This window comes from Pristiophorus japonicus, unplaced genomic scaffold (assembly GCF_044704955.1).
Source record: "Pristiophorus japonicus isolate sPriJap1 unplaced genomic scaffold, sPriJap1.hap1 HAP1_SCAFFOLD_231, whole genome shotgun sequence".
NCBI classification, from domain to species: Eukaryota; Metazoa; Chordata; class Chondrichthyes; family Pristiophoridae; genus Pristiophorus; species Pristiophorus japonicus.
This window is the reverse complement of record NW_027252026.1, coordinates 68147-86578: the sequence shown is the minus strand read 5'-3', so window position 1 is coordinate 86578 and position 18432 is coordinate 68147. Positions and strand designations below refer to the sequence as shown.

Below are 18432 nucleotides of genomic sequence, written 5' to 3'. Positions count from 1 at the left end.
TCTCTCTCTCTCTCTCCCCCCCCCCACCCGCCCAATCATGGCCTCCCTCTCTCTCCCCCAGCCGCCCAATCGTGGCCTCCCTCTCTCTCCCGCAGCTGCCCAATCATAGCCTCCCTCTCTCTTCCCCCACCCACCCAATCATGGCCTCTCTCTCCCCCACCCGCCCATTCATGGCCTCCCTCTCTCCCCCACCTGCCCAATCATGACCTCTCTCTCCCCCACCCACACAATCGTGGCCTCTCTCTCTCCCCCATCCACATAATCGTGGCTTCCCTCTCTCTCTCCCCCACTATCAATCTCCGATTACATCCTTCCTTCCTGAGGGAGTGCTGCACTATCAGAGGGGCAGTACTGAGGGAGCGCTATACTGTCGGAGGGGCAGTACTGAGGGAGTGCTGCACTGTCGGAGGGACAGTACTGAGGGAGCGCTGCACTGTCGGAGGGGCAGCACTGTGTGAGCGCCGCACTGTCGGAGGGGCAGCACTGAGGGAGCGCCGCATTATCGGAGGGGCAGTATTGAGGGAATGCTGCACTGTCGGAGGGGCAGTACCGAGGGAGCACCGCACTGTCAGAGGGGCAATACCGAGAGAGCGCTGCAGTCGGAGGGCCAGTTCTGAGGGAGTACGGCACTGTCGGGGGAGCAGCTGAGGGAGAAAGGCACTGTCCGAGGGGCAGTACTGAGGGGCGCTGCATTGTTGGAAGGGCAGTACTGTGGGAGCGCTACACTGTCGGAGGGGCAGTAGTGAGGGAGCGCTGCACTGTTGGGAGGGCAGTACTGAGGGGAGTATGGCACTGTCGGAGGGGCAGTACTGAGGGAGCACTGTACTGTTGGAAGGGCAGCACTGAGGGAGTGCTACACTGTCGGATGGGCAGTACTGAGAGAGTGCTGCATGGTCGGAGGTGCAGTACTGAGGGAGCGCTGCACTGTCGGAGGGGCAATACTGAGGGAGTATGGCACTGTCAGAGGGGCAGTACTGAGCGAGTGCTGCAATGTCGGAGGGGCAGTACTGAGGGAGTATGGCACTGTTGGAGGGGCAGTACTGAAGGAGTGCTGCACTGTCGGAGGTGCCGTCTTTCAGATGAACATTAAACTGAGGCCCCGCCTGCCATCTCAGGCCGACTTAATAGAACCTACGGCCACTCCTTATTCCTACATTCCTTGTCCATTTTTTTTCCTTTCTGTTTCCTTATCTTGTTCTTTCATTGCCCGCCCCCCCACATGATGTGAATTTAAATCCTACACCACAGCACTGGTTCCTCTTCCAGCGAGGAAGAGGATTGTAAATTCAATGCGCCAATTGATAGGCCACAAATGTTACCTGCCAAATGTCAACCCAAGCCTAGATGTAGTCCAGGGTCTGCTGTGGAAATCACAAGTGAACAGCCCCACTTCTGACATTATGATGGAGGGAAATTCATTGATGAAGCAGCTGCAGATGGTTGGGACAAAGGAACGAAGCATAATGTCCCAGGGCTGAAATGATTGTCCTCTGACAACCAAAACATCTTCCTGTGTGTTAGGTATGGCCTCAGCTACAGGCCATTTACCTAATTTTGTTGAGGCTCTTTGGTGCCATACAGATTGGAAAGCTGCCTTGTGTCCATGTTTGCATCAAGGCTGTTATGACATCTGGAGCTGAATGGCTGAAGTGGAAACTCAACGGAAAGAGAGGTGGCTATTAATGAGTAGGTGTCGCTTGATGGCACTACAGATGAATCCTTCTATCATTACTGATTGGAAGGAGACTGTCCAGTACAGTAACCGCTAGGCTAATGGTTATGGGACTGGACTAGCAACCCGTCATGAGTTCAAATCTCCCAATGGTGCCAATAGTTCAATACAAGCTCTGCATTAAAAGGTTTCTCTTCTCATGAATTAGTAATGAACTAACTCTACGAGTTAATTATTGGAATTGATTTTGCTGAACAATGCAATATTGTGCTTTGCATTTAAGCACGTAGGACACCTCCCCATCTGTCGATGGTCTTCAAGCTATTTCTATCTTTCCTTTCCCCTTAAAGGAGTAGTTATCCAGTCTCCGGGCCTGGAACGTGTCACAGAGGGTCACACGGCGCGGTTACAGTGCACCATGCGGCACTCCAGAGTGAGTGACACCGATGTGCACTGGTACCGGCAACTACCGGGGCAAGATATGGAGTGGGTTTTAACACAGAAGGCAAGTGGCAGCACACGAGGGAGCCCAGGTTCCACTGACCGTCTCCAGCCTTCCAGAGACACCTCCAATAACAGCTTCATTCTGACAGTCACAAATGTGCAGCCCAGTGACACTGCCGCCTATTACTGTAATGTGTGGGGAGATATCAGTGGGAGCAGCTCAATGTAACCAGTAAGTACAGTTCACATTGTAATAATATTATATCTGCGTCTGACATCACCTTGTGGATCAGGGCTGGTAAAGGTCCAATATTTGATGGCAAATACCTTATTCTGTTAGTCCAGTCCCTTACATGTCCCTCTCACTTTCACAGATCCTAACGTGCAAATGGATGAAGACCTGAGGATTGTCTGGATCAGTGTGGGGGCTGTGCTGGGACTTACTCTCATTGCTGGAGTTGCTCTTGTCTTCTGTATCAGACAGGCATGGTTCGGGAAACTGCAATCCTGTACGTTTAAATAAATATTTCACGGTAACTACCACATCTGGATCAGCTGCCCATAGTCATTGAAGGGATAAGAACAGAAAATACTGGAAATACTCTGCAGATCAGCAGCAACTGTGCAGCGAGAAACAGAGTTAACGTTTCAGGATGATGACCTTTTGTCAGAACTGGAAGGGGTTAGAGATGGACAGTTTTTAAGCAAATACACAGCCAGGGAAAGATGGGCATTCATAGGTGCTGTGAGTATTTCCAGCGTTTTCTGTTTTTATTTCAGATTTCCAGCATGCTTAGTATTTTTCTATTGTTTGAGTCATTGAAAGGTGAGAGTATTAGTGAATTCAAGAGGGAGCTGAGTAGATTCTTTTGGTGAAAGAAGTGTTTTGGGCTATGGACGACAGTACAGTTTGGGTTTTTGTGAACTTTGGGACCACCCAATGGACTGCAATGGCCTTTCCCCAACCTCCATGTTTGCGTGTTCCTATCTACACTCGGTGTTGGTGACATTCTGTGATTTCCTTTACAGCCCCGTCTGTCCACACTGCTACTACATTGCCAGCACGCGATTATAAAAATACCTCCCTTCCCGGACGCTCACAAGTGAGTCGAGTTGGTTGGCCCAGTGCCAGCCTTTTGTTAATGTTCTGGAGTATTTAAAGCATTAGGGCCAAGAAATTCGATGACTTTGAATCCATTTTACAGGCATAAAACGGGCGCCAAAATGTCCAGTGTAGTGGTCAAGCAGCACGTGTACATTCCACGTTGGGTGTGCGCCGCCCACCATATTGGTATAGGCATCAAAAGAGGCATCCAAGGCCCACGTCTGAAACAGCCATTAGTCCTTTGCGTTTGCAAATCAGGGGCCGAGTGCCTGGTTGATGCTTCCTTTACCAAACTGGTTTGCCTGAACACAGCTGGCACCAGGCCGGCTGCATTCAAGAAAACCAGGTCTTCCTGCGGCCTAACCAGCGCCCCTCAATGGAGCCGCTGGAGGCCACCAGCAAAAGGGCAAGTTTAAAATAAATGCTTTCATGAATGTGGAGCCGACAGGTGCAGGAGTGCCCACCCACCTACCTGTCCAGATTCCCCCCTCTCCCGGGCACATCCCCTTCTCCCGAGACCTATACCTGATGCAGTAACCACAAATTCAAATACTCTTCAACGCCGTGCTGCCTGGGGAGATCCGAGCAGGTGTCTGCAGCTCGTCGGTTTGGTGTAAATGAGAAGCCCGATATTGGGTGAGCTTTGGGCCTGTCCGTTCCAGCACAGAGATCGTTCTCTAGACTTGAATGTGGAGGCTCAGTCGTTGAGTATGTTCAAGACAGAGATCGATAGATTTTTGGATATTAAGGCAATCGAGGGATATGGGGATAGTGCGGGAAAGTGGAGTCGAGGTCGAAGATCAGCAATGATCTTACTGAATGGCGGAGCAGGCTCGAGGGGTCAAATGGCCAACTCCTGTACCTAATTCTTATGTTCTTATGTTGAACACACAACCTTCTGATTCAGAGATGAGAATGCTACCAACTGAGCCAAGACAGACACCTTAGATTGTTGAGAGACACTAAAGTACCAAATATGCTGTTGCCTAAAGTGACCTATCTGGATTTCTTGCTTTCCTTTTTTCAGTTTTCCCAGAAGCCCAAGGAGTTGAGATCTGCCAACAGAGAAGCATGTACCTCCAGAAAATACCAAACTAGACGCTTCATTTCAGGACAAAGCAAGACTGAACAAGTGCTAGAGAAACACCAGCATTGCCGAGAACTGAAGGATCAGCAACTTCAACCAACACAATGGACTCACCAGCATCAGTCGGCACCAAGAGGTCACCAGCCCCAATCATCACTGAGGTGCTTTTTACCCTTTAAGAATTTAGCACCACCAACCAGCAACAAGACTTTATTGGCACCGACTGGTTCTGAACTCTATGCAAACCAAAGACAGATTAAACCTCATCTCTCCAAGGAGGTAACTATCAGGCCGGTAACATAGGACTCCCTTCATACAGAGAACTCCCAATTCCCACCACTGCATTGGTCCAAATACACAGAACTATTTGTTGGGAACGTGGTCTCAATATACAAGCTCTGCAGATCCTGACCAGAGTAGAGCCCTTACTCTGCATCCTGCATACAACACTTCTGCTGGTTTGAGGTTTTTCATGCCCACATCCCTTTAGACCATAGTGTCAACATCTTACCTTAAAAGGAAGCCCAATGAAGCCCTTATACAGTACACTAGTTGAAACACTGAGTTTTTCCAATTCGAGTCATAGAATAGTTAAAGCGCAGGAGGCCATTCGGCCCATTGAGCCTGTGCTGGCTCTCTGGAAGAGCACTTAAGCTCGTCCCACACAGCCGCCCGTTCCCTGTAGCCCTGCAATTTTTTTTTCCTTCAGGTACTTATCCAATTCCCTTTTGAAAGCCATAACTGAATCTGCCTCCACCCCACTTTCAGGCAGCGCATTCCATATCCCAACCACTCGCTGCGTAAAAAAGTTTTCCCTCATGTTGCCTTTGGTTCTTTTGCCAATCACCTTAAATCTGTGTCCTCTGGTTCTCAGCGCTCCCGTCTGCGTTGCAGCCCTTGGAACAGCGGTAGGTATGAAGACCTGCAAAAAAGGTAAGTTACAGTTTTTATTTTTAAATTATTTTCGATAGCTAAGTGTCTTGTGATTTTTTTTATTCTTTTGCAATTTTTGGGGGTGTTTTCCACCCTCCCTAGGCCCAACTCGTAGCGGTATCGGCCTCGGAGAAAAGTTGCAGCAAATTTGCGATTTGCGCCACGAATCCTTGTGCAACGCCGATTTTTACCCCTGGGCGCATTTTATCCTGAATGTTAGGCCTCGTAGCAGTAGCAGAGTCATAGCGGTATTAAAACAAAATTGAATTTCTAACCCTTAGAGTATTGCGTACAGTTCTGGTCGTCATATAACAAGGAAATAAAGAGGCACTGGAGAGGGTGCAGAGAAGATTTACAAGGATGATACCAGAAATGCAAGGTATACCTATCAAGAATGAATGAACAGATTAGGTCTCTTTTCTCTTGAAAAACTTCGGCTGAGGGGTAGTCTCAGAGGGCTTTAAATTTATGAACGGTTTTGATAGAGTGGATAGAGAATGTTTCCACTTGTGGGTAAGAGCATAACTTGAGGCCATCAATATAAGATAGCCATCAAGAAATCCAATAGGGAATTCAAAAGAAATTTATTTACCGAGAGAATGGTGAGAATGTGGAACTCGCTACCACAGGGAGTGGTTGAAACGAATACTATCGATGTATTTAAGGGGAGGCCAGACAAGCATATGAGGGAGAAGGGAATAGAGGGCAATATTGATAAATTTAGATGAGGAAGGATGGAAGGAAGCTCGAGTGGAGCATAAACGCTGGCATGCACTGGTTGGGCCAAATGGCCTGTTTCTGTGCCATATATCCGATGTAATCCTATGTCATGTCTTTATGGGGGCAACATCAGTAGCTATCACAACTGCCCTTGGACAGGGTTTATTTTGAACAGGTAGAACACATGCTGTTTTAAATGAAACAAGCAGAATATATGTGCTTTGTAGGTGAAAAAGCAGAATCCATTTTAAAAGCCTCTCTCACTCACCTGACAGACTGGGGCTCAGCTGCAGGCTTATTACACCCTGCATCGGGCACCAAGCTCTACAGCATCTGCTATATTCGCAGTGACGTTCAGGCCCAAGGATCAGGTGCATGTGAGCCACCTCAGGCTTCAGAGGAGTGATGGAGCAGATATTGCCATTCCACCTATGGCCCTCGGAGAAAGCTGCCTGTACCAATCTGTAGCCATGTGGAGAAGTATCACGGCAAATATCAGAGAGAGTTACTCTCCTCATTTCAGAAGCCTGTCTCACAGATTAGATCACACCACCCATTGCAGAGTTCTCCGATGAGACAGACAAGCTACATGGACTCAGTTAATGGATTCAGTCTGATTCCAAACATTTGTTTTAAATTACAGAAATCAAGTGATCTTCAAGCGGATTCCAACTCGACATACATGGTAACTATATCAAATATAGTAATTCAAACTAAGTTAGTGATTGATGCCAATATAGCAATTCATGTCAATATAATGAGTTAAGCCAAATCAAACCAACCCTTCAGAATAAAATGTTAATGGATTGCATCTACCTTTTGTTTCAGAATTTTGATCCAGTCTTAAGTCAGTACAAAAATAACCCCGTCGACAATCAAACCTGGAAAAGCTGTTGGTCCAGATGGTGTTTATCCCGAATTCTTAAAAGCACTGGGACCCAAAGCGAAGAGATGGTTGATCTCCTTCTTCTCTGAGGTACTGGCAACCGGTAAAATTCCACTGGTTTGGAGGGAGACTAAATTAATTGCCCTCCTGAAGCAGGGGAAGAACACTTGTGAAGCCTCCAGCTACTGCCCAATCTCCTTCCTCTGTACTAGTTATAAAGTGCTGGAGAGGCTGTCCATCACCGAAGTGACCCTTACCAGTTGTTTACAGAGAATGGAGGCTTACTTCCACCGATGGCAACTTCGGACAAATCAAGAGACTGACACCTCCTCATTCCACCTCAACACCCATCAAGTCTCCTTTTGCAGCACTGAGGTAAACCATGCCCAAAACCCTCCTATTTAGGAGTCAAGCTTGATCGCATTCGGTCAGTAATTACATAAATAAATAAAATCTGGAATAAAAAGCTAATGTCAGTAATGGTCACCATGAAACTCCATGATTGTCGTAAAAACCTAAACTAATGTCCTTTCGGGAAGGAAATCTGCCGCCCTTACCCGGTCTAGCCTATATGTGACTCCAGTCCCACAGCAATATGGTTAACTCTTAACTAGGCTCTAAAAACAGTAATAATAATAAAACCGGACAGACCACCCAGCATCTACCTCAGCACCAGCTTCAGACACGACAAAGGAATACCCAGCCCAGCCAACCCTGCAAAGTCCTTCTCACTAACATCTGGGAACTTGTGCCAAAATTGGGAGAGCTGTCCCACATACTAGTCAAGCAACAACCTGACAGTTATACTCACGGAATCAAATCTATCAGCCAATGTCCCAGGCTCCTCCATCACCACCTCTGGGTATGTCTTCTCCCACCGGCAGGATAGAACCACTTGTGGTGATGGCATAGTGGTATACAGTTGGGAGGGAGTGGCCCTGGGAGTCCTCAACATTGACTAAGGACCTCATGAAGTCTCATGGTTTCAGGTCAAGCATGGGCAAGGAAACCTCCTGCTGATTACCACCGACTGCCCTCCCTCAGCTGATGAATCAGTACTCTTGAATATTGAACACCATTTGGAATAAGCACTGAGAGCAGCAAGGGCAGAGAATGTACTCTGGGTGGGGAACTCCAATGTCCATCACCAAGAGTGGCTCGGTAGCACCACTACTGACCAAGCTGCCCCAGTCCTGAAGGATATTAAATTATTATTTAAATGGGGAGAGATTACAAAATGCTGCGGTACAGAGGGATCTGTGGGTCCTTGTACATGAAACACAAAAGGTTATAGCATGCAGGTACAGCAAATAATTAGGAAGGCAAATGGAATGTTGGCCTTTATTGCAAAATGGATGGACTATAACAGTAAGGAAGTCCTGCTACAACTGTACAGGGTGTTGGTAAGACCACGCCTGGAGTACTGCGTACAGATTTGCTCTCCTTATTTAAGAAAGGACATACTTGCATTGTAGGCAGTTCAAAGAAGGTTCACGAGGTTGATTCCTGAGATGAAGGGATTGTCACATGAAGAAAGGTCGAGCAGGTTGGGGAATAATGAGGGAAATAGAATGGACACAGTTGAGGGCCATGTTAACCATGATAGAGGGGCATCCATGGTTGAGGAAAAAGGAAGAAATAAAGGATCCAAAAAATCTCAGATGTAGGAAGCAAAGTGTATTAATGGCCAATGGGTGTTTTTGTGACTGGAAGGCTGTTTCCAGTGGAGCACCGCAAGGCTCAGTACTCAGTCCCTTGCTTTTTGTGGTATATGTCAATGATTTGGACTTTAATGTAGGGGGTATGATTAAGAAGTTTGCAGATGATACAAAAATTGGCAGTGTGGTTTGTTATGTATGGAGAAAGAGTCAGGCTGATCACTGTGAGCTCAAAGTAAAGTGTGACCGTAGTCTTTTATTGCAGGTCTCCAGAGTACCTCTCCAACCCGTGAGGCCTCCTTAAATACCTGTGCTCCCAAGGGTTTATGGGATCCCTTGGGACTCCAGGGGATGAGCCCGCTGGTGGCTGTACAGAGTAATTACAAGTTTACAAAAATAACACTCCTTCCCAAAGTCAATAGTGTAACTATTCACGACGTGAGTCGATCTGGGGCCCTTCTTGCCCTGGTTGATCGTCTCGGTGTAAAAGCTGATATTGTTAAATCATTTGTTGGGCCCTCGCAGGGCTGCTGTGCAGCTGGCCTTGCTGAGCTGCCTGATGTGTTGGGTTCTGCATCGTGCTCAACCGTGGTGCCGGTTGCCGCTGGTGTGTATGCTGGGGGGGTCAAAAAAGGTAGGGTCCAAGGTGGGTTGCTCTGGATAGTCCGTGAATCTGAGTTTGATTTGGTCCAAGCGTTTCCGGTGAATGAATTCATTTGAAAGTTTGACCCGAAACACCCTACTCCCCTCTTTGGCCACGACAGTTCCGGGAAGCCACTTGGGACCTTGTCCATAATTCAATACAAAAACAGGATCATTGATTTCAATCTCGCATGACACATTTGCCCTATCATGGTATGCACTTTGTTGAAGCCGCCTGCTCTCTACCTGTTCATGTAGATCAGGGTGAACTAATGAGAGCCTTGTCTTAAGTGCTCTTTTCATGAGCAGTTCAGCAGGTAGGATCCCAGTGAGCGAGTGGGATCTCGTGCGGTAGCTAAGCAGGACGCAGGGTAGGCAAGTCTGCAGTTACCCTCTTCAAGCCTTGCTTGATGGTTTGCACTGCTCTCTCTGCCTGACCATTGGATGCTGGTTTAAACGGGGCAGATGTGACATGTTTGATCCCGTTACGGGTCATGAATTCTTTGAACTCAGCACTGGTAAAACACGGGTACCATTGTTGCTCACCAGGACATCGGGTAAGCCGTGAGTGGCAAACATGGCCCGCAGACTTTCAGTGGTGGCAGCAGACATGCTCGCCGATATTATCTCACATTCAATCCACTTGGAATCCGCGTCTACAACCAGAAGGAACATTTTACCCAAGAATGGACCTGCATAGTTGACGTGTACCCTAGACCACAGTTTGGAGGGTCAAGATCATAAACTTAGCGGCGCCTCCCTGGGTACATTGCTTAACTGCGAGCATATATTGAATCTGTGAATGCAGAACTTTAAGTCCGCATCAATACCGGGCCACCACACGTGGGATCTGGCTATCACTTTCATCATTACGATGCCTGGGTGGGTACTGTGGAGGTCAGTGGAGGTCTCTGCCCTTCTTGGGGACCACTACTCGATTGCCCCACAGAAAGCAGTCTGCCTGTATAGACATTTCATCCTTGCGCCTCTGCCATGGCTTAATCATTTCCTGCATTTCCACTGGGACACTGGACCAGCTCCCATGAAGCACACAGCTTTTGACTCGAGATAATAAGGAGTCCTGGCTTGTCTAGGTTTTGATCTGCCGGGCAGTGACAGGTGATTGCTCACTCTCAAATGCTTCCATAACCACGGCTAGATCTGTGGGCTGCGCCATTTCCACCCCCGTGGTGGGAAATGACAGCCTACTGAGAGCATCGGCGCAGTTTCTGTGCCTGGCTTGTGGCGGATGGCGTAGTTGTATGCGGACAACGTGATAGTCCGATGCGTTGGTATTTATCCCTTTACTCTCGGAATACAGGGATGTAAGTGGCTTATGGTCAGTTTCCAATTAGAATTTTAGCCCAAACAGGTATTGATGCATTTTCTTTACCCAATAGACACACGCAACGCTTCTTTTTCAATCATGCTGTCGGCTCTCTCAGCCTTAGACAGACTCCTGGATGCATAAGCAACCGGTTGCAGTTTCCCGAAATCATTGGCTTCTGCAGTACCCAACCGACGCCATATGGCGACGCATCACATGCCAGTACCAAACGCTTACATAGATCATGCAACACAAGCAATTTGTTTGAGCATAACAATTTTCTCGCTTATACAAAAGCATTTTCTTGGCTTTTGCCCCAAACACATTCGTCCCCTTTTCGTAGTAAGACATGCAATGGTTCGAACAGTGTGCTGAGACCCGGTAAGAAGTTACCAAAGTAGTTCAGGAGTCCCAGAAACGACCGCAGCTCCGTCATGTTCTGTAGCTTCGGTGCGTTCTCGATTGCCTCCGTCTTCGCGTTGGTGGGCCTGATGCCGCCTGCCGTGATTCTCCTTCCCAAGAACTCCACTTCAGGCACCAGGAAAATGCACTTCAAGCATTTTAACCTGAGCCCCACGCGGTTGAGTCGACTAAGAACCTCCTCCAGGTTCTACAGATGCTCGTCTGTGTTCCGACCTGTGACCAAGATGTCATCTTGGAAGACCACAGTGTGTGGGACCGACTTCAGTAAGCTTTCCATGTTTCTCTGGAATATCGGCACCGCTGATCGAATTCCAAACGGGCATGTGTTATAAACAAAAAGACCTTTGTGCGTGTTGATGCAGGTGAGGGCCTTCGATGATTCCTCCAGATCCGACGTCATGTAGGCTGAAATCAGATCCAGCTTCGTGAACGTCTTTCCTCTCGCCAGCATTGCAAAGAGGTCGTCGGCCGTTGGTAGTGGGTATTGGTCCTGCAGGGATCAACGATTGATAGTTACTTTGTAATCGCCAGATTCTGACGGTGCTGTCTCCTTTGAGGACTGGGACGATAGGAGTAGCCCTCTCGTTGAAGTCGATCGGTGAAATGATGCCCTCTCTTTGCAGCTGGTCTAGCTCGATCTCTACCCTTTCTCTCATCATGTACGGTACTGCTCTCGCCTTGTGATGGATGGGTTGAGCCCCCGGAATTAGGTGGATCTGCACTTTTGCTCCTTGGAATTTCCCGATGCCTGGTTTGAACAGCAAAGGAAACTTGTTTAATACCTGGGCACATGAAGTGTCGTCAGCAGGCGATAGCGCTCGGATGTTGTCCAAGTTCCAGCATGTCGTTCCCAGCCAGCTTCTGCTAAGCAGGGTGGGACCATTGCCTGGTAACACCCAGAGTGGTAGCTTGCACACTGCTCCATCATAGGAGACCTTTACGGTAGCACTGCCGATTACAGGAATAAGTTATTTTGTTTAAGTTCTTAGTTTCATGCAAACTTGAGTTAAAACTGGCCATGAGGCCTTGTTGCACCACAATCTTTCGAAAGTCTTTTTGCCCATGATGGACTGGCTCACGCCCGTGTCCAGCTCCATTGACACCGGGAGTTCATTTAGTTCAACATTCAGCATTATCAGGGGACACTTCATGGTAAATGTGTGCACCCCATATACCTCTGAGTCTTCGGTCTGAGACTCTGGTTCGTCGTGATCCTCCGTTGATCCGTCCTCCTCTGCAACATGGTAGTTTGCAAGTTTGACAGGATTTGCAGCTCACCTGCACACTCGTTGGAGGTGTCCCATTGTTCCACAGCCCTTGCAAACGTACTTTTTGAATCGGCATGAATGGAAAAGATGATTACCCCCGCAGTGCCAACAAGGTGTTAATGGCCTTGCATTCATCACCCTCGATGGTGAACTCAGACATCTGTGGACGTGCAGCTGCAGGTGTGTGTGACCTGCCCTGTACATTACGATTCAAAAACAACATTGCTTTGTTTACAGTACTTGTAGCAGCACTTGTGTGCTGAGAGATTTGCGTACTTGTAGCAGCACTTGTGTGCTGAGAGATTTGCTTCGTATTGTCACTGGTGGCAATGAACTCCTGGGCTATCGCTATGGCCTTACTCAAGGTTGGGGTCTCTACAGTCAAAAGTTTGCGAAGTATGGTTTTCGTGGCCAATGCCAAATATGAAAAAGTCTCAGAGCATGTGCTCCAAATGTCCTTCAAATTCGCAATGTCCTGCAAGGCGTCTTAGCTCGGAGACATATTTTGCCACTTCCTGGCCTTCAGACCTTTTGTCGCTGTAGAACCGGTACCTCGCCATCGGAACGTCTTCCTTCGGGTTCAAATGCTCTTGGACCAGTGTGCACAAATCATCGTATGATTTCTCCGTGGGTTTCGCTGGGGTGAGCAGATTCTTCACGTGGTCATACGTTGGTGCCCCAGACGGTGAGGAGGGTTGCCCTTCATTTGGCAGCGTTCTCTTCCCCATCTAGCTCGTTGGCCACGAAGTATTGGTCGAGTCACTCCACAAAAGTTTCCCAATCATCTCCCTCCGAGAATTACTCCAGGATGCCCAGTTCTCTGCATCTTTGGGTTCGCTATCTGTATCTCGTCGCCAGTAGTTATGTATGGAGAAAGAGTCAGATTGAACACTGTGAGCTCAAAGTAAAGTGTGACCTTAGTCTTTTATTGCAAGTCTCCCGAGTGCCTCTCCAACCTGTGAGGCCTCCTTAAATACCTGTGCTCCGAAGGGATTAAGGGATCCCTTGGGACTCCAGGGGATAAGCCCTCTGGTGGCTGTAGAGTAAATACAAGTTTACATATATAACATAGTTGATAATGAAGAAGGAAGTTGTAGACTTCAGGAAGATATCAATAAACTGGTCAGGTGGGCAGAAAAGTGGCAAATGGAATTCATTCCGGAGAAGTGTGAAGTAATGCATTTGAGGATGGCCAACAAGGCAAGGGAATACACAATAAATGGTAGGACACAAGGGTGTAGAGGAACAGAGGGACCTAGGAGTGCATGTCCACAGATCACTGAAGATAGCAGGCCAGGTGGTTAAGAAGGCACACGGAATACTTGCCTTTGTTAGCCGAGGCATAGAATACAAGAGCAGGAAGGCTATGCTTGAACTGTATAAAACACTAGTTAGGCCACAGCTGGAGTACTGCGTGCAGTTCTGGTCACCACATTACAGGAAAGATATGATTGCACTAGAGGCTTCAGAGGAGATTTATGAGGATGTTGCCTGGACTGGAGAATTTTAGCTATGAGAAATGATTGGATAGGCTAGCTTTGTTCTCATTTGGAACAGAGGAGGTCGAGAGGAGACCTCATTGAGGTGTATAACATTTTGAGGGGCCTGGATATAGTGGAGACCAAGGAACTATTTCCCTTGGTTGAGGAGTCAATTACGAGCGGGCATAGTTTTAAGGTGGTTGGTGGAAGGTTCTGAGGGGATTTGAGGGGAGGCTTCTTCACTCAGAGGGTTATGGGGGTCTGGAACTCAATGCCCGAAGGGTGGTGGATACTGTTATGTATGTAACTCTTGGCAACCTGTATCATACCACCAGCAGAGGGCCTACCTGTTCGGAGTCCCAAGGAATCCCAGCATCCCTTGGGAGCACTGTATATAAGCAGGCCTCCCATGCTGTACCGACACTCTGGAGTTTAATTAAAGGAGCTAGGGTCACACTTACTCATTGCATACAGTACTCAATTGTATCACTTTCTTATGAGCGTAACAGATACAGAAACCTTCACCATATTTAAAAGGTGCTTGGATGGGCACTTAAAAGTGCCGTAATCTGCAGGGTTACGGAACTACAGCTGCTAAGTGGGATTAGACTGGATAACCTCTTGTTGGATGGCGCAGATAAGATGGCAAATACTGCAGGGAATCGAATATGGCCAGGGTGATCTCCGGGACAAGTTTCGATTGCCTGGATGGGTCAGAGAAGAATTTTCCCAGATTTGTTTTTCCACAATTGGCCTGGATTTTAAAATCTGGTTTTTGCCTCGCTCAGGAGATCACCTGTCTCCGGTTGGGGTGGGATATAGAATGTTTCGGTGAAAGGGGTGTCGCGGTTGTGTGGGGGTGGACTGGTTAGGCTTTTTAGATTTTCCACATTGTTCATAGGTTTATCTGTAACCTTCAGGGCTGCTGACCGAGGGCCGTGTGGATCTTTGTCGGCCGGCACGGACACGATGGGTCGGAATGGCCTCCTTCTGTGCTGTAGGTTTCTATGTTTCTATGTAAAAGAGCAATGGCTTGTCAACAGGTTTGTTTGGCTGTTTAGAAATGCATCAGTGTCCAGTAAAGCTCTAGGAGAAAGCTCTGCCCACCTGGGGCTCGCTTGCCGTGTAGGAGTTCCAAGTAGAGCGTTTGATTTGGGAGTCTTGTGTCGGGTATGCGAACAATGTGGCCCGGCCAACGGAGCTGGTCGAGTGTGGTCAGTGCTTTGATGCTGGGGATGTTGGCCTGATCGAGAACACTGACATTGGTGCGTCTGTCCTCTCAGGGGATTTGCAGGATCTTGCGGAGGCATCGCTGGAGTTACTTCTCCAGCGATGTGAGGTGTGTACTGTATATGAACCATACAGGAGGGCGGGTCTCGCACCCTCTCATCAAACTACAGTACGTGGACAACGCTTGTGTCTGCGCACATTCAGAGGCTGAACTCCAAGTCATCGTCGACATCTTCACCGAAAAGCATTGGCCTTACACCAACCTGACCCCGCAACACAGCACTGCCCCCCAGTTATCAAGATCCACGGCCCGGCCCTGGACAACGTGGATCACTTTCCATACCTCGGGAGCCTATTATCAGCAAGGGCAGACATCGACGACGAGGTTCAACACCGCCTCCAGTGCAACCGTCGGCCGCCTGAGGAAGAGAGTGTTCGAAGATTAGGCCCTCAAATCTGGCACCAAACTTATGGTCTAGTGATAGTGATTGTTTCAAGTCTACCCCCGCCTCCCACCCCACAATAGCTCAATTATCAATTATTGGGATGTTTTTAGTGTCCTCTACTGTAAAGTCCGATACAAAATATTTGTTCAAAGTCTCTGCCATTTCCCTGTTTTTCCATTATTAATTCCCGAGTCTCATCCTCTAAGGGACCAACGTTTACTTTAGCTACTCGTTTCCTTTTGACATACCTGTAGAAGCTCTTACTGTATGTTGTTATATTTCTTGCTAATTTATTCTCATATTCTACCTTCTCCATCTTTATCCCTGCAGCACTTTGCAATTTTTCTCCATTTAAATTATAATTTGCTTTTAAAAAAAAATTCTGCCAGTGGATAACCTCACACTTTCCCACATTATACTCCACCTGACAAATTTTTGCCCACTCAGCCTGTCTATATCCCTTTGCAGATGTTTTGTGCCCTCCTCACAACTTGCTTTCCCACCCATCTTTGTATCATCAGCAAACTTGGCTTAATTGCACTCAATCCCTTCATCCAAATCATTATTATAGATTGTAAATAGTTGAGGCCCCAGCACCGATCCCTGCAGCACCCCACTAGTTATTGTTTACCAAACGGAAAATGACCCATTTATCCCATCTCTCTGTTTTCTGTTAGTTAGCTAATTCTCAATCCGTGCTAATATATTATCCCCAACCCCATGAACTTTTATCTTGTGCAGTAATCTTTTATGTGGCATCTTATCGAATGCCTTCTGGAAATCCAAATACACATCCACTGGTTCCCCCTTAACCACCCTGCACGTTACATCCTCAAAGAATTCCAGCAAATTTGTCAAACATGTTTTTCCTTTCATGAAACCATGCTAACTCTGCTTAATTGAATTATGCTTTTCCAAATGTCCTGCTACTGCTTACTTAATAATGGACTCCAGCATTTGGCCAACGACAGATGTAAGGCTAACTAGTCTATAATTTCCTGCTTTCTGTCTGCCTCCTTTTTTAGATAGGGGCATTACATTTGCAGTTTTCCAGCCTCTGGGACCTTCCCACAATCCAGGGAATTTTGGTTAAATTACAACCAATGCATCCACTATCTCTGCAGTCACTTTTTTTAAGACCCTAGGATGCAAGTCATCAGGTCCAGGGAACTTATCCACCTTTAGTCCCATTATTTTACTGAGTACTTCTTCTTTAGTGACAGTGATTGTTTTCAGTTCCTCCTGATAGCCCCTTGATTATCCATTATTGGGATGTTTTTGTCTTCTACCATGAAGTATACTGTACTGCGCTTGCTTCTGCGCACACTCAGAGGCCGAACTACAAGCCATGGTCAACACCATCATTGAGGCTACGAAAGCATAGCCTTGCACTAAACATCCGTAAGACAAAGGTCCTCCACCAACCTGACCCCGCCACATAGCACTGTGTCCCGGTCATCAAAGTCCACGGCACGGCCCTGGACAACGTGGACCATTTTCCATACCTCGGGAGCCTATTATCAGCAAGGGCAGACATCGATGACGAGGTCCAACACCGTCTCTAGTGCAGCCTTCAGTCATCTGAAGAAGAAATTGTTTGAAGACCAGGACCTCAAATCTGGCACCAAGCTTATAGTCTACAGTGAGGTAGCGATACCCGCCTTCCTGTATGGCTCAGAGACGTGGGCTATGTACAGTAAACACCGCAAAGCGCTGGAGAAATACCACCAACGATATCTCCGCAAGATCCTGCAAATCCCCTGGGAGGACAGAGGCACCGTCAGTGTTCTCGATCAGGCCAACATCGAAGCACTGACCACACTCGACCAACTCCGTTGAGCGGGCCACATTGTCCGCACGCCAGACACAGGATTCCCAAAGCAAGCGCTCTACTCGGAAGTCGTACACGGGAAGCGAGCCCCAGGTGGGCAGAGGAAATGTTTCCAGGACACCCTCAAAGCCTCCCTGATAAAGTGCGACATCCCCACTGACACCTGGGAGTCCCTGGCCAAAGACCAGCCGAAGTGGAGGAGGAGCATCCGGGAGGGCGCTGAGCACCTCGAGTCCCGTCGCCGAGAGCGTGCAGAAACCAAGCGCAAGCAGCGGAAGGAGCGTGCGGCAAACCAGTCCCAGCCACCCTTTCCTCCAACCACTGTGTGTCCCACCTGTGGCACAGACTGTCATTCCCCAATTGGACGGTTCCGTCACCTGACAACTCAGTGTTAGAGTGGAAGCAAGTGTCCCCCGATCCCGAGGGACTGCCTGTGATGGTGATGATGTGTTGTATACACGCGCTGTCTCCTGTTACCGTCCATGGTCCACAGGTGGCTCAATGTCACTTCACTTCCCCACATTGTTGTCACAGCTCGAATACAAGCGATCATATTGGGATGTGGGTTGAAAGGATTGGCCCCACGTTCTCAGCCAGGACTGTGAGCCTGTGTGCTGCAGGAGGGAAGATGGAGTTGTCCCGGGAACTATTGGCATTGGCCGCAGTTACTGCCCTGACTGGGGAGTGTTGGAGGGAGTTTATCCCCGCCCCGCCCCGCCCCGCTCACTGCCTCCTCCAGCCCACTGCCGCCACACACTCCCCCCCCCCCCGCACCACCTCGGCCCCTGGAGCCCACTCCCCCCTAACCCCATCCATCCATCCCCCGCCCGGGTCCGCCCCCCGCTCACTGCAGGCCGGCCCCGGCCCCGGCCCCGGCCCCCAGCCTCTCCCCGCCCGCCCGGGCCCGGGCTCAGCCTCCGCTCACCGGCCGCCATCGCCTCCAACCGCGGCGCCGCTCCGCTGTTCCCGCCTCATCCACTCGCCATTCTGATTGGTCCCCAGCGCCGCGCGGGGCGGGGCGGGGCGGGGACGGTTGGGCGCGCGGGAAGTTTGAACCGGATGACCCAAATATACAAACAAACCATTTGTGGTCAATCACAGCATGAGAAGGAATAGAAGCGGGAAATCAAATCAATGAGTTGTGTGCAGCAACAATCCTGAAAGGAAGTGTGAGCTTGGACAGATAAACAAGGGCAAGGAGCAGCTTTAAATACGGCCAAAAGATAAAGTCTGTCAATGCTGGGAGTGTGGGGCTTACTGAGGGAATGAGAAACAATGG

The 18432-nt window shown here is 48.6% G+C and overlaps 1 long non-coding RNA gene and 1 pseudogene across 1 annotated transcript in view; one reads left to right on the top strand and one right to left on the bottom strand.

Annotated features, from left to right (window-relative positions):
* The window catches only part of LOC139245686 (cell adhesion molecule CEACAM2-like), a 142534-nt pseudogene extending 135130 nt beyond the window's left edge, over positions 1-7404 (top strand).
* LOC139245695 (uncharacterized) overlaps positions 1-18157 on the bottom strand; it is a 369717-nt gene extending 351560 nt beyond the window's left edge. The window contains exons 1-2 of the long non-coding RNA XR_011590067.1: positions 18079-18157; positions 5156-5230 (exon numbers count right to left, since the gene is read on the bottom strand). This is a non-coding gene — a long non-coding RNA (uncharacterized lncRNA). The remainder of the gene's footprint in view (positions 1-5155; positions 5231-18078) is intronic.
* Positions 18158-18432: the final 275 nt, after the last annotated feature.